Here is a 17102-nt window from a genome sequence, read left to right as displayed (position 1 = left end):
TGGCGCCACACCCACTCCCCTACCAAGAAAAAGTTTAAAGCCATACCCTCAGCCGGTAAAGTCATGGTTACAGTCTTCTGGGACGCTGAAGGGGTTATTCTGTTCGATGTCCTTCCCCATGGTCAAACGATCAACTCTGAAGTGTATTGTGCTACTCTTCAAAATTGAAGAAACGACTTCAGCGTGTTCGTAGGCACAAATATCTGAACGAACTTCTCCTTCTTCATGACAACGCAAGACCTCACACAAGTCTTCGCACCCGAGAGGAGCTCACAAAACTTCAGTGGACTGTTCTTCCTCATGCACCCTACAGCCCCGATCTCGCACCGTCGGATTTCCATATGTTTGGCCCAATGAAGGACGCAATCCGTGGGAGGCACTACGCTGATGATGAAGAAGTTATTGATGCAGTACGACGTTGGCTCCGACATCGATCAGTGGAATGGTACCGTGCAGGCATACAGGCCCTCATTTCAAGGTGGCGTAAGGCCGTAGCATTGAATGGAGATTACGTTGAAAAATAGTGTTGTGTAGCTAAAAGATTGGGGAATAACCTGGTGTGCTTCAATGCTGAATAAAACAACCCCTGTTTCAGAAAAAAAAATGTGTTGCATTACTTATTGAACTGCCCTCGTATATTTTCACTCACAGTCGAGTGTCGTCGATTTGAAACATGTTAGCAGATGAAAAATGTTTGATGGACCGGGACTCGGACATGTAACCTTTGCCTTTGCCAACTAAAAATATCTTATTGTACTGAATTGCTATGAACTACAACTTACTGCAATTATTGACGGAAAGTTTTACCATTATCAACACGTCTTTCGAGTTATTTATTTAATACGCAGGTTTTAAAAGAAGATGACAGTACTAGTGTGCGTTTTGTGTACACAATATATATATATATATATATATATATATATATATATATATATATATATATATATATATAATTTTAACTACTGTGTTTCCTGAAAAACATTTCGTCTCTATACAGACACATAGTCTGAAGTGATTTTAGATGTTAACTAGAGATATTAAACAGCAGAATAGGAAAAATTACCAGAGAATAGGTTAAATTTAAATAACACTTCTCATCAGCTGCACGACAGTGAACACGTGACTTTACTGTTACGGATGTGAGTGATTTCCTCAAATTTGTTATAAACGACAGTAATTTGTTCAAGTTTTTGAAAACGGAACTGCACACACAATAAATTTACAGACGGGAAATACAACATGCATTGAGCTATCTAGGCACCAGCCAATACCTGCCCTCGTATCTTTACTTCTGCCGGTAGTCTCGCTCAGGTCCTAGTTCTCTGACGTCACAAAATTTCTCATGTACACCTTGCGGAACTAACACTGCTGGAAAAATGAGAACAAGTAGCTTTGACACAACCTACAGGATAGCTTTTCGAATTAATTTTCGCTCAGTAGTGGAGTATGCACTGATTTAACACTCCCGCGTCCTTGCTTGTGGCTAAGCCATTTCTCTGCATTATCCTTTCTTCCACAAGTGATAGTCCATAAATTCATGACGCAGAACTTCTGTGAAGTTTTGAAGTAGGAGATGAGGTACTGGTGGAAAGAAAGCTGTGTGGGTAGGTAGTGAGCTGTGCATGGGTAGCTCGGCCATAACAGTATTTGTAGGCAAAAGGCAAATGTCCTGGGCTCCAGTCAAGTCAGACACACAGCTTTAATCTGCCAGGCAGTTTCGAATCAGGAGTAACCCGTGGTACAGCTGCAATAGTTTTGTTTCTCGATACTGGTAGGACAGGTGAAACCAGTAGTGTCCAAAGTAAGACGACAGCTAATAGATAAATGTGAATGTTATGTCAAACAGTTCTAGTTATCCAGTCCTTTGCACCTAATCCAAATGCTGAGGGCTGCCTGGTTTGATCACATATGATATTTCAAGTCCGTTTCTGCAGCTACTGGTGTTGTTGTGGTCTTCAATCCCAAGACTGGTTTGATGCAGCTCACAATACCATACTATCTTGTGCAAGCCTCTTCACTCTTCTACTGAAACGTACATACTTCTGGATTTTTGTCCCTGCCCCCCCCCCCCCCCCCACCCTGGTGCTCCCTTGATGTACCAGAATGTGTCCTAACAACCGAACCCCTTTTCTAATCATGATGTGCTACAAAGTTTCTTACTCCCCGATTCTACACTCCTGGAAATGGAAAAAAGAACACATTGACACCGGTGTGTCAGACCCACCATACTTGCTCCGGACACTGCGAGAGGGCTGTACAAGCAATGATCACACGCACGGCACAGCGGACACACCAGGAACCGCGGTGTTGGCCGTCGAATGGCGCTAGCTGCGCAGCATTTGTGCACCGCCGCCGTCAGTGTCAGCCAGTTTGCCGTGGCATACGGAGCTCCATCGCAGTCTTTAACACTGGTAGCATGCCACGAAAGCGTGGACGTGAACCGTATGTGCAGTTGACGGACTTTGAGCGAGGGCGTATAGTGGGCATGCGGGAGGCCGGGTGGACGTACCGCCGAATTGCTCAAAACGTGGGGCGTGAGGTCTCCACAGTACATCGATGTTGTCGCCAGTGGTCGGCGGAAGGTGCCGTGCCCGTCGACCTGGGACCGGACCGCAGCGACGCACGGATGCACGCCAAGACCGTAGGATCCTACGCAGTGCCGTAGGGGACCGCACCGCCACTTCCCAGCAAATTAGGGACACTGTTGCTCCTGGGGTATCGGCGAGGACCATTCGCAACCGTCTCCATGAAGCTGGGCTACGGTCCCGCACACCGTTAGGCCTTCTTCCGCTCACGCCCCAACATCGTGCAGCCCGCCTCCAGTGGTGTCGCGACAGGCGTGAATGGAGGGACGAATGGAGACGTGTCGTCTTCAGCGATGAGAGTCGCTTCTGCCTTGGTGCCAATGATGGTCGTATGCGTGTTTGGCACCGTGCAGGTGAGCGCCACAATCAGGACTGCATACGACCGAGGCACACAGGGCCAACACCCGGCATCATGGTTTGGGGAGCGATCTCCTACACTGGCCGTACACCACTGGTGATCGTCGAGGGGACACTGAATAGTGCACGGTACATCCAAACCGTCATCGAACCCATCGTTCTACCATTCCTAGACCGGCAAGGGAACTTGCTGTTCCAACAGGACAATGCACGTCTGCATGTATCCCGTGCCACCCAACGTGCTCTAGAAGGTGTAAGTCAACTACCCTGGCCAGTAAGATCTCCGGATCTGTCCCCCATTGAGCATGTTTGGGACTGGATGAAGCGTCGTCTCACGCGGTCTGCACGTCCAGCACGAACGCTGGTCCAACTGAGGCGCCAGGTGGAAATGGCATGGCAAGCCGTTCCACAGGACTACATCCAGCATCTCTACGATCGTCTCCATGGGAGAATAGCAGCCTGCATTGCTGCGAAAGGTGGATATACACTGTACTAGTGCCGACATTGTGCATGCTCTGTTGCCTGTGTCTATGTGCCTGTGGTTCTGTCAGTGTGATCATGTGATGTATCTGACCCCAGGAATGTGTCAATAAAGTTTCACCTTCCTGGGACAATGAATTCACGGTGTTCTTATTTCAATTTCCAGGAGTGTATTTAGTACCTCCTAATTAGGTACATGATCTACCCATCTCATGTCCAGTATTCTTCTGTGGCACCATATCTCAAAATCTTCTATTCACTTTTCGTCCGAACCTAGAGTGGCCAGGATTTCGGCTTGTGGGACCGAGTGCCAAAGTGCTTAACCTGCTTCACATTTCCCCACCGCCACGCCTCCTTGTCTGTGCTCGAGGAGGGCGAATGGGAAACAGCGAAAGCACCGCATTTAAATGGCGGTGCAGTCGCACCACATACGATATGGTTTCATATTTCACGTTTCTCAAAAACATAGATCATAGAAAACAAGTTTTAATTAATTAATTATTTTTGGTCCACTAAAGACGTAAGCTTTATCTGGTACTGACTGTCGGCATGCGCAGAGACGCAGACAATTTCACAGAGTTTCACACTCAAGTTGACAAGTAATTGTGACTTACTTAGTTTCAAAATCCAAAAAAGGGCTTTCGGACAAGTATGACGATCGAAGTATTGTAGCATTTTTGTAACCTGACTATGGAGTCTTGGAAAATCTACCTGAGGAAAGCGATGCAGACGTCCTCGGCAGTTTTAACGTAAGAATATTTGTTATTGAAATTGGAATTACCTCGCTGGTCAGTCAATTACGTCTGCACATGCACAGGGACTCTTTCAATTGAAACGGCAAACTGTCTCGAAATCGATTCGATAACTGATGTAAGGCTGATGATGTCTTCGAAACCTTTATAAAACTATCCTTTTAATTCTTAAAAGGCCACGACGAATTCTGAAAACGTCGCGGTTTCTTAAAAGCCAGTGAGCTTAAGCAAACTGTCTTTGTCAAAAATGGTTCAAATGGCTCTGAGCACTATGGGACTTAACATCTGAGGTCATCAGTCCCCTAGACTTAGAACTACTTAAACCTAACATACCTAATGACATGACACACACCCGTGCCCGAGGCAGGATTCGAACCTGCGTCCGTAGCAGCCACGCGGTTCCACACTGAAGTGCCTAGAACCGCTCGGCCACAACGGCTGGCGACTGTCTTTGTCAAAATATGTCCTTTATACAACGTTATTTTATTCTTAGATGCATCCCTATAAATTAAGAATGAAGTTACCTTGTAGTGTTGTAGCCGCTTGGAGTGGCCGCGCGGTTTGAGGCGCCATGTCACGGACTGCGCGGCCCCTCCTGCCGGAGGTTCGAGTCCTCCCTCGGGCAGGATGTGTGTTGTTCTTAGCATAAGTTAGTGTAAGTAGTGTGTAAGATTAGCGACCGAAGACCTAAGACGTTTGGTCCCTTAGGAATTCACACAGATTTGAACATTTTTGCAATTTTGTACTGTGGGCAGAGTGCAGCCCAGCCCACTTAAAAATGCCAAGTCTGAAATCCGTTCCATAGGTACTATTTTATGTTTCCTTCATACATTCAACAATAGTGAGTTTCAAATTGGGAAATCACGTAGGAATGTCCCTTGACTCTGCAGTAATATATAAAGTCTCTATGCTCTTCGTTCAGTCCAATTGAAAACTGTTGCAAATGGAAACGCAACTTCAGAAATTTTCCTATTCGTACCACCTATTTCTTCAAGTGCTCCATTCGTGCAAATTTAGCACAAACCTACAGATCAATGAATGAATCTCGTCTGTCGATCGCTGTTACATTTTGCGCTTTTGTTGGCATCTAAATGTTTAAATTCTCTTTGCGTGGAACTATAATGTCGTTTCATATCAAATAAACGGTACCTGTCGCTTATGGTATAACACCCCCCTGCTTCCCGGGATTTGCGAAATTACAAGTTGACAATGACCGTGAATTATGAATTTTGACCCGCGTCGCGATAAGGCATCCGAATCCGAAGTAAATAATGATTATTCCGCGGGAAACAGGAGACGTTATAACTTGATGGTTATTGAATGAGTAATTTCGTTCAATAACTATCGGTAAATGAATTAATGGAAATAATTTGGAAATAAATTTTGCCAGTGGAAATTTTGCGGAAAGAAATGATTAAGTTGTAAAAGCAATTAAAAAATCGGTCGCCAGCTCAACTGATGAGCGATAGTACTGTTAAGTAGGTGAATAATTGTGTCAAAAATAAAGTTTACCTGTTTGTAGCGCAGCTAGTGGAACGGGAACTTTTATGTAAGTGCTGTGTCAGGCTCAACAGTCATATAAAACAATGTCATAACAATCTAACTACACTTATTTTGTTCATAATTTGTCAACTAAGTGCAATGCTGACAACACAGATAATTATCTATCGAGGTTTTGAATAATGGACTGTCATTCTGTCTTTAAAATTAGGTACTCTGCACAGTTTAATCTACTGATAATGAAATATATTGCCAATAATTGATTAACTATGTTTTGAATGATAATAATTCATTAATTGGGGGATTGTCAGGTGGAATAAGCTTTATAGTTTCATGAAATATCCTTGAATTAACTTTAGCTAAATATGCATTGAAATAAATCTTAATAATTAAATTTATTACTTCAGTCTATTATTTACTACGGTTGGCGTAAGCTTATTGAGTGCAACAATTAACTACGATAACCAGTCTGAAATTTACTCTTCACCGTCTATGCAAATAACTTGATAATTAACATATTTTCACTTGATAATGGCGTGACACACTCGGTTCAGTAAGGTAAGGATTGGAAGGAACCTACTTGGTGTTATTGTCGGGTGGAATGTAACTGCAACATTTCGATTAAAAAGTGCTTGTTATTAATTGTTCAACTTCAGAGAAAAGCACAGTCACTGGGAAACCTTCTACAATTTTATCCTACGAAAATTACGTAGATCTTACTTCCCTCGTTGTCGGTGGATCGACGGAAGACCACGGCAGGGACACAATGTGGCATCGGGCTTTTACCGTTGCGACTTGGGCCCACAGTGTGTTTCACATTTAAGTCCTCGTTTCTGCAGCACTATGCCCATTAATCCATAATAACTTGCCCGGCCATGATTCTAGATATGCCGACCATTACTTTCCCGTCGTACTTAGATCCACACACTAGCCGTTAGATGTAACACAGCTAGGACTAGCAGCACTCGACTGTACCTCTTACTCCGAGCACGGCGTCGCTGCTACTACTACCCGCTGGCGCGCTCCCGCGCCCGGAGGCGCGACAAAACAATCTCTCTGACTTCAACGTTAACTAAATATACCCTGACTTGCCAGTGTTAAATATTACATAATTTAAACACAGTATTTACAGTACATATTTACACTAGACAATACATCGTATACAAACAGTTTCGTGTGTTAAGTAAGCGAAAAAATTCATAGCAAGGACTGCGTTGTACCGTCACAATGGGAACTGAGAATTCTCATCCCTCTCTTCGATCAATCCATTGCATTTTGAAGGATTGTGACGACAGATGGCCAGATTGCCTCTTTTTGCGCAAACTGCCAGTGGAGCCGTGAACGCCCTTCATACCACGAACAAACAGCGAGAGGGTAAACAGCGGTGACGTCATGATTCTGCCGAACTCAGAGCGTTTTGCCGACCGAAAAATTTCGCACCGCAATGCTGAATGAAATGTCGCGCACTTCTAGGTATTTCAGAGAAGTAGTGAGCAAAGCCGAGTGACAGTCCGCGCCTTGACTCACAGACGGCCTACGCACGCTGCACGTGTGATATTTGGCACTCCGTGGCCGGTCCTGGTCTAAACTATTCATCATGCTCTACCGGTTATACGAATATTTCTGAAAACATTTTTAATTTTTTTTCCTCCATACGACAAGAAGTTTCTTACAAAATGTTTTCTGTAATGTTGTGAAGTTATAGTGATTTTAACTTGTGTGTACATTGCTGTAGACATATCTACCAAGTGTTTATACACTGCTGGCCACCGTAAATGCAACACCAAGAAAGACAAGAGGTAGCACAACAAAATTTATTTTGTAGATAACATGTTGCCCAAGTATCAAATGATTACGTTTACAGACGTCTGTGACATGTGGTTCCTGCCAGAATCAGTAGCCATTGTTGGAGATCACCGCTGCCACACGTCTCGGCATTGAGTCAAAGAGACGTTGGATGTGTTCCTGGGGTACAGCAGCCAAAGCAGCTTCCACATGTTGCCAAAGATCATCTGCTGTGGCAGCTGGGGATGTAATCTGGGTCACTCGTTGAGCAACCATGGACCACATGTTTTCTATCGGCGAAAGATCCGGAGAGCGAGCCGGCCAGGGAAGCAATTCAATCTGGTTATTGACGAAGAACCTTTGGACAATGCGTGCCACGTGTGGTCGCGCATTATCCTGTTGAAATATGGCTGTGGACGAGCCCTGAAGGTAAGGAAGGACAACTGGCTCCAGCACCTCGGATATGTAGCGCCGGCTATTTAAAGTACCGGCAATGCGAACTAGAGGCGTGCGAGAGTAACATCCAATACCGCCCCATACCGTAATACCCGGTGCAAGACCGGTGTGGCGGTGCATAATGCAGCTGTCCAGCATCCTCTCTCCACGGTGTCTCCACACTCGAATCCGACCATCCGTGCCTCGTCAGTAAAGACAACGTCATTCCATTCTGCCGTCCACATCCGTCTGTCATCACACCATTGGCGACGGAGACGTCTGTGGTTCTGCGTCAATGGTAGAAGAAGCAATGGACGTCTTGCGGACAGACCACTCTGCTGTAAACGGCGCCGAATGGTACGCGCAGACACTGGATGATGCGTTACAGACGCAATGTGCTGTGCTATGGTTCGGGATGTCACTGAGCGATCCGTCACTGCCATGCGCACAATTTGCCTATCAGCACGTGCAGTGGTGCACCGAGGTGAATGTGATCGACCACGTCGGTCCGTCGTACCCTCCTGCATCCAACGGTCACATATTCGCATTACAGTTGTTTGGTTTCGTCCAACACGACTAGCGATTTCTCTGTATGATAATCCACAATCTCGGTAAGCAACTATCCTTCCTCTGTCGAACTCGGATACTTGATCAAACGATGTTCGCTGTTGTCTACGAGGCATAACTGATCGTCTTGTGAAACAACCACAAGGTAAACACACGTGCCGAACGTACACTCGTCGAAATCGCCAAGCGTTAAATGGCGCTATGAGGTGGCGCCACAGGCGCGCGTGATGTGCGTCTGCGCTGAAATTCTAATCAGTTGCATATCTCATCGCTGCAAACCCATGGTGTAAATTTCACTTGATTCGGATGCTTCCTTCAGGGTGTTGCATTTACGATGGCCAGCAGTGTATATACACTCCTGGAAATGGAAAAAAGAACACATTGACACCGGTGTGTCAGACCCACCATACTTGCTCCGGACACTGCGAGAGGGCTGTACAAGCAATGATCACACGCACGGCACAGCGGACACACCAGGAACCGCGGTGTTTGCCGTCGAATGGCGCTAGCTGCTCAGCATTTGTGCACCGCCGCCGTCAGTGTCAGCCAGTTTGCCGTGGCATACGGAGCTCCATCGCAGTCTTTAACACTGGTAGCATGCCGCGACAGCGTGGACGTGAACCGTATGTGCAGTTGACGGACTTTGAGCGAGGGCGTATAGTGGGCATGCGGGAGGCCGGGTGGACGTGCCGCCGAATTGCTCAACACGTGGGGCGTGAGGTCTCCACAGTACACCTATGTTGTCGCCAGTGGTCGGCGGAAGGTGCACGTGCCCGTCGACCTGGGACCGGACCGCAGCGACGCACGGATGCACGCCAAGACCGTAGGATCCTACGCAGTGCCGTAGGGGACTGCACCGCCACTTCCCAGCAAATTAGGGACACTGTTGCTCCTGGGGTATCGGCGAGGACCATTCGCAACCGTCTCCATGAAGCTGGGCTACGGTCCCGCACACCGTTAGGCCGTCTTCCGCTCACGCCCCGACATCGTGCAGCCCGCCTCCAGTGGTGTCGCGACAGGCGTGAATGGAGGGACGAATGGAGACGTGTCGTCTTCAGCGATGAGAGTCGCTTCTGCCTTGGTGCCAATGATGGTCGTATGCGTGTTTGGCGCCGTGCAGGTGAGCGCCACAATCAGGACTGCATACGACCGAGGCACACAGGGCCAACACCCGGCATCATGGTGTGGGGAGCGATCTCCTACACTGGCCGTGCACCACTGGTGATCGTCGAGGGGACACTGAATAGTGCACGGTACATCCAAACCATCATCGAACCCATCGTTCTACCATTCCTAGACCGGCAAGGGAACTTGCTGTTCCAACAGGACAATGCACGTCCGCATGTATCCCGTGCCACCCAACGTGCTCTAGAAGGTGTAAGTCAACTACCCTGGCCAGCAAGATCTCCGGATCTGTCCGCCATTGAGCATGTTTGGGACTGGATGAAGCGTCGTCTCACGCGGTCTGCACGTCCAGCACGAACGCTGGTCCAACTGAGGCGCCAGGTGGAAATGGCATGGCAAGCCGTTCCACAGGACTACATCCAGCATCTCTACGATCATCTCCATGGGAGAATAGCAGCCTGCATTGCTGCGAAAGGTGGATATACACTGGACTAGTGCCGACATTGTGGATGCTCTATTGCCTGTGTCTATGTGCCTGTGGTTCTGTCAGTGTGATCATGTGATGTATCTGACCCCAGGGATGTGTCAATAAAGTTTCCCCTTCCTGGGACAATGAATTCGCGGTGTTCTTATTTCAATTTCCAGGAGTGTATATACTATGTGATCAAAAGTATCCGCACACCTCGAGAAACATACGTTTTTCATATAAGGTGCATTGTGCTGCCATCTACTGCCAGGTACTCCATATTAGCAATCTCAGTAGTCATTAGACATCGTGAGAGAGCAGAATGGGTGTCTGCGGGGAACTCACGGACTTCGAACGTGGTCAGGTGATTGGGTGTCACTTGTGTCATACGTCTGTACGCGAGGTTTCCACGCTCCTAATCATCCCTAGGCCCACTGTTTCCGATGTGATAGTGAAGTGGAAACGTGAATGGACACATACAGCACAAAAGCGTACAGGCCGACCTCATCTGCTGATTGACAGAGAACACCGACAGTTGAAGAGGGTCGTAAAGTGTAATAGGCAGACATCTATCCGGACCATAACACAGGAATCCCAAACCGCATCAGGATCCACTGCAAGTACTACGACAGTTAGGCGTGAGGTGAGAGAACTCGGAACTCACTGTCGAGCGGCTGCTCATAAGCCACACATCGCGCCGGTAAATGCGAAACGACGTCTTGATTGGTGTAAGGTGCGTAAGCATTGGACGGTTGAACAGTGGAAAGACGTTGTGTGGAGTGACGAGTCACGGTACACAATGTGGCTGTCTGATGGCAGGATGTGGGTATGGCGAGTGCCCGGTGAACGTCATCTGCCAGCGTGTGTAGTGCCAACGGTAAAATTCCTAAGGGGTGGTGTTATGGTGTGGTCGTGTTTTTCATGGAGGAAGCTTGCACACCTTGTAGTTTTGCGTGGAACTATCACAGCACAGGCGTAGACTGATGTTTTAAGTACCTTCTTGCTTCCCACTGTTGAAGAGCAATTCGGGGATGGCAATTACATCTTTCAAGACGATGGAGCACCTGTTCGGAATACACGGCTCTGGTGGAGTGGTTACACGACAATAATATCCCCGTAATGGACTGTCCAGCACAGAGTCCTGACCTGAATCCTAGAGAACAGCTTTGGGATATTTTGGAACGCCGACATCGTGCCAGGCCTTACCGAACGACATCGAGACCTCTCCTCAGTGAAGCACTGCGTGAAGAATGGGCTGCCATTCGCCAAAAAACCTTCCAGCACCTGGTTGAACGTATACCTGCGAGAGTGGAAGCTGTCATCAAGGCTAAGGGTGTGCCAACAGCATATTGAATTCCAGCATTACTCATGGAGGACGCCACGAACATATGTCATTTTCAGCCAGGTGTCCGGCTACTTTTCATCACAATATATATGTTTTACAGTCGGTATGAGCTTAGCAATAATGCGGAGCGCGCCGAAAATGAGAAGCTCGCGCTACTGTAGCAGGAAGGAAAGTGAAATAGGGTACTACTACGGCATGACTGCGGGAAGATCATTCCTCTGTACATCCATAGTTTAAACAGACCTACGGTAAGATCAGTCTGAAAGCGCAAAAGACTGCATAGAAAAACTCGGTGTGTACGAAATCATTGATAAAAGTAATTGTTTGCTGGTGAAGTGAAATTCAATGCTTGTAGTTGTGTAAAGAGTAACTACGCAGGAGCGGGCTTTTGTATGCATGGAATATTACCAGTCGAGAGAACAAGTAGGTGGTGAAGGCGTAATTGATTTATAAATAGTACTTACAAGCTAGAAATGGATGTTTGCATAAGAATACTTCAAAAGGAATATAAATGGTAAAGCTGTTACACCGAGAGGAATAAGAGCAAAACATTTACAGTTTTCACATCGAGCAGACGACTTATTTTCAATCTTCGTCGTTACGTGAGCACTGCTAAAAACAAAATGGTTCAAATGGCTCTGAGCACTGTGGGACTTAACATCTGAGGTCATCAGTCCCATAGAACTTAGAACTACTTAAATCTAACTAACCTCAGGACATCACACACACCCACATCCTGAACTTTGAATAGAGGAGAAAAGTCATTTGTGTTGACTAGAGTGCATCAGTGGATAAATTGTACATATTCTTTACAGAGCTAGTTAATAAGAAACTCTCCATTAATTTTTGTACTCAAACTTTACTGGTATTACTGCATGGCAGGCATGGCAGTTTCTCGATTTTCCGGGTAGAAACTAAATTGAAAGTAGCAGTCTTAACAATAAACGAATATTTTTGCTATATAATTAAAAGTTTTCATAATATGATTTTAGTTCATACCATTAGTAACAGGCTGTAATTTACTCAAAGTATACATACTGGGATAACTAGATGTGGTACAGGACATTATTTAAATAATATACATTTCTGCCATTACAATATTTCCTACCATATTTTCATACAGTCAGTGTACGCATCTATACAGAATTAAAGTTGTTCACATTAACATAATTGTGCAACACATTACAGAAACAGCACTAGATGAAGCTGAATTGTAAGTAGTTTTTCTCTAGCATTCATAATAGCAGTAGAAAACGGACAGGAAGGCAATTAATATTTAGCCACTACGAAATGAAGTAGCCAGGCTTTACTGTAAAGTATAGATATTTTCTGATCTCACAGCTGAATTTAAAAAACGTATGATTTGTACAGATAAGACTCTTCTTGAAAGCTTCTGAATTTAAGCTTGTTTTTTACAACAAAGTACTGTTTCTATCAAAGAGCTTCAACAGTAAATCTAAAATGAAACGCTGCAAAACTTTCTTACTAAGAAAATCACATAGGAAGCCCAAGGTTTTCAGGTTTCTAGGTGGTAACTTTTGACGAATAATTGTTCCTGTATAAACTGTGGTTCCAGCATTGTCCCAGTACAGTGGGGCTTTGAAGAAGAAATCAGTGAGTAGGTAAGAAGTGGTATTACTGTGAAATGAGTGAAATAACAACGGTCATTGTACACTGTGCGGGGTCTTAGGATTGTGATAGCCTATTTGTTAGCTATGTTATGGTCAAAACACAGTGCTGCTGTTCGGAAATTATCTGGTTAGTGACTGTATCCATTGTAAATGAAATCTCATTACTGTCATTATTCAGGAACTAAACAACAAAATTTTCTGAACTATTTCTTTTACATACAGAACCATAGCGTGTAGATAAATGTTAACAAGGCGACGATTTTCTTAACATTATTAAACATTTACATTTTTTATAGAACACTGAGACAATTAAGTAATTGTTCTTTATAGATTATTTAGTAAACATTAACAGAAAAGTCTGTAGACATTAGTACAGTACAGTATAGACGAGAAAGTGTAGAGCCGCTGCAGTCCACGTTTCACTTCGGTACATGGCTGCTCTCCATACAAATACTTTAAAAAAATGCCTTCCTGATGCTTAAATCTAAGTTCGATGTTAATACTCTGCTCTTCATCAGAAAAGCTTTTCTTGCTGTTGACACTCTGCTTTTTATATCCTCTCCACTTCGGCCATCATCAGTTATTTTGCAGCCCAAATAGTGAATTCTTCAGAAAAGCTTTTCTTGTCATTGCCAGTTTACATTTTATATCCTCTCTACTTTGGCCCTCATCAGTTATTTTCATGCCCAAATACAAAGACTCATCTACTAATGTATGTGCAGTTTCGTAATCTAAATCTCTCATCATAACCTGCTTTAATCAGAATATATTTCATTACCCTTGAATTGTTTATGTTGATGTTCATCTTCTCTCCTCCTGTCCATTTTCTTCAACTTCTCTTCCAAGTCCTTTGTTGTCTCTGACAGAATTAAAATATCATTGGCAAACCTCAAAGATTTTATATCTTCTTCCAGGACTTTCATTTCTACTTCAAATTTTCTTTCGTTTCCTTTACTGCTTGCTCAGTGTACAGATTAAATGACATTGGGGATAACCTACAAACCTCCTCAACCACTGCTTCCGTTTCATGCCCCTTCAGAATTTCAAAGAGAGCACTCAGTCCTGTCAACACCTTTCTCTAAGTCTACTAACACTATAAACATAAGTTTGAATTTCCTTAACTTATCTTCTAGGAGAAGTCATAGAGTCAGTAATGCCTTGCCTGTTTCTACATTTCTCTGAAGTCCAAACTTCTCTTCACCAAGGTCGATTGTACCAGTTTTCCCATTAAAGAATTCATGTTACTATTTTGCAGCCATGGAATATTAAACTCATAGGTCGGCAATATTCATATCTGTCGGCACCTGCTATCTTTAGAATTTGAATGATTTTTTCTTCTTGAAGTCTGAAAGTATTATCCCCATCTCATACATCTCGCAGATGAGATGGAATAGTTTTGCCATGGCTCTCCAAGGGCTATCAGAAGTTTTGACAGGATGTCCTCTACTCCTGAGATTTCTTTCAGATTAGGTCTTTCAGTGCTCTGTCAAATATTTGCTACTGTATTATATCTCACATCGCATTTTCATTTATGTGTCCTCCATTTCTATAATATTTCTTACGTTTCCTTGTGAAGACTCCCTATATACTCCCTCCATCTTTCATCTTTCCCTTCTCTGCTTGGTACTAGTTTTCCATTTGAGCTCTTGATATTCATACTGCGCTTCTCTTTCCTCAAAATGCATCTTATTTTTTCCTGTAGGTGTCTATCCCCTAGTGATATTTGCTTCTGAATCCTTACATTTGTGTTATAACTATTTCTGTTTAGCCATTTCAAATGTCCTGTTTTAAACGTTTGGATTCTCTTTTGCCTGCTTCATTTACTACATTTTTACATTACTGCTTTCATCAATTTAATTCAATATTTCCTTCGTTACCTCTTTGATCTTCTACTAATTTTACTATTTCATCCATCAAAACTAATCATTCCTTTTCTACTGTGCTGCTCTCCCTTGTTCTTGTAAATCGTTGCCTAGAGTTTCTTTTGAAACACTCAGCAACTCCCGGTTCTTGCAACTTATCCAGCTCTCATCTCCTTAATGTCCTACATTTTTACAATTTCTTAATTTTTAATCCCCTATTCATAAACAATAAATACTGGTTGGAGTCCACTTGTGCCCCTAGAAATGTCCTACAATTTAAAATCTGTTACCGGAATCTGTGTTAGCATTATCTAATCAGTCTGAAACTTTCCATGGCTAGAAATCTGTTCCATGTGCACAACCTTCTTTAATGATTCTTAAGCCAATAGTTTGCGATGATTAAATTATGCTCTGCACAAAATTCTCCCAGGTGTCTACCCGTTTCACTCCTTTCCGCCAGTACACATTCACCCACTACTTTTCCTTTTCTATCGAATTTCAGTGCCCCATCACCATTAAAGTTTCAGAATAATGTCTGTTATGTCATCGTACATTTCTTCAATATCTTATTCATATAGGGAACTAGTTGGGATATAAATTTGCACTGTTGTGGTGGGTGTGGGTTTTATGTCTATCTTTGCTACAATAATGCGTTCAACATGCTGTTCTTGTAGCTTGCCTGCATTTCTATTTTCATAATCACAATTGAACCTACTCCTGCATTACCCCCCCCCCCCCACGTGATACTGTGCTAATGACCCTACGTTCACCTGACCAGAAGTCCCGTTCCTCTTGCTACGGAACATGACTAATTCCCCCTATATCTAACTTTCCCTTTTTAAATTTCCTAACCCCTTTTTATTTGATTCACCAATCTTCTGACCGGTTTCATGTGGCCAACCAATAATTCCTCTCCTACACCAACCTCTTCATCACAAAGCAGCAGTTGCAACACACATACTCAGTTAATTGGTGGATGTGTTCCAGGCTCTGTCTTCTTTTACAGCTTTTACCAACTATCGCTCCCTCTACTACCATAGATGTTATTCCGTGGTTTCTTGACAGATGTCCTAGCATCCTGTTCCGTGTGCGTGTTTACCATATATTGCTTTCCTCTCCAATTCTCCAGAGAACTTCCTCATTCCTCACCGTATCAGGTCCACCAAATTTTCAACATTCATACGTAGCACCACATCTCAAATGCTTTGATTCTCTTCTTTTCCGGTTTTCCCACAGTCCATGTTTCACTACCTTACAATGCTGTGCCCCAAACAAAACCTCAAATTAAAGCCTATGTTTATCACTGGTACACTTCTCTTGACCAGGAATGTTCTTTTCACCAGTGCTAGTCTGCTATTAATGTCCTCCTTGCCATGATCGTAATAGGTGATTTTGTTGCCTAGGTAGCAGAATTTTTAACTCCATCTACTTCGTGATCACCACTCCTGATGTTAAGCTTCTCGCTGTTCTCATTTCTGCTACTCCCCATTCCTTTCGTGTTTCTTCGAATTACTCTATATCTATGTTCTGTCCTCATTAGACGTAGATGGGATGGTGGGAGGAGGTTTGTGGTATTTGAGGAATAGTAGGATTCTGGATGTTTTTCACTGTTGAGTATTGATAGTGGCGTAAGGGGTTGAAAGAGTGATGAGAAAGGGGAGGGGCACTCTTTGAAGTGTCGATATGTAATGCATTTGCTACCAGTAGAAGTGTTGCGTTTCTTACGGAGTACTTATTTTAGGTCACTTACTGTAATTGGTGTATTGAATTCTGTGTATGGTATGTCATGCAAGTACTGGCAGCTGCGAGCCAGGGATGGGACAGCGTTATTTGTACGCTCAAGGATGGTAGGGAAAAGTAAATAACAAAAATGTGGGTCTTCAGCGGTGGAGAAGATGTTAGACATATAGGATGCAAAACGCTTAGCTTCGCTCAGGTTGTCAGGCAACGGATGGTTACCAAAGAGAAGCAGTTAGTAAGGTATGGGGAGTTAAGCGTTGAGTTTGGTGCCTGTCTGGCGCCAGTTATAGCGTTTTTCGCATTTAATAAATTCCTGATATGTCTCTTTTATTTGCCAGTGGCGTGTGAGCGTATCATGGCTACAAGTCTGTAACAAGGAGCGGTACATACAATGGGGTTTTTGGAGGAGTAGTATGGTTTGTGATGGTAAGTTGGGGCGGTAAAGATATATGGTCTTGGTAGGAATGTGCGT

At 44.2% G+C, this 17102-nt stretch overlaps 1 protein-coding gene across 1 annotated transcript in view; it reads right to left on the bottom strand.

Moving 5' to 3' along the window:
- LOC126100505 (uncharacterized) overlaps positions 1-17102 on the bottom strand; it is a 176550-nt gene that overhangs the window by 16008 nt on the left and 143440 nt on the right. The gene's annotated exons all lie outside the window — the stretch shown is intronic.

This window comes from Schistocerca cancellata, chromosome 9 (assembly GCF_023864275.1).
Source record: "Schistocerca cancellata isolate TAMUIC-IGC-003103 chromosome 9, iqSchCanc2.1, whole genome shotgun sequence".
Lineage (NCBI taxonomy): Eukaryota > Metazoa > Arthropoda > Insecta > Orthoptera > Acrididae > Schistocerca > Schistocerca cancellata.
This window is presented reverse-complemented; position numbering and strand designations above follow the sequence as displayed.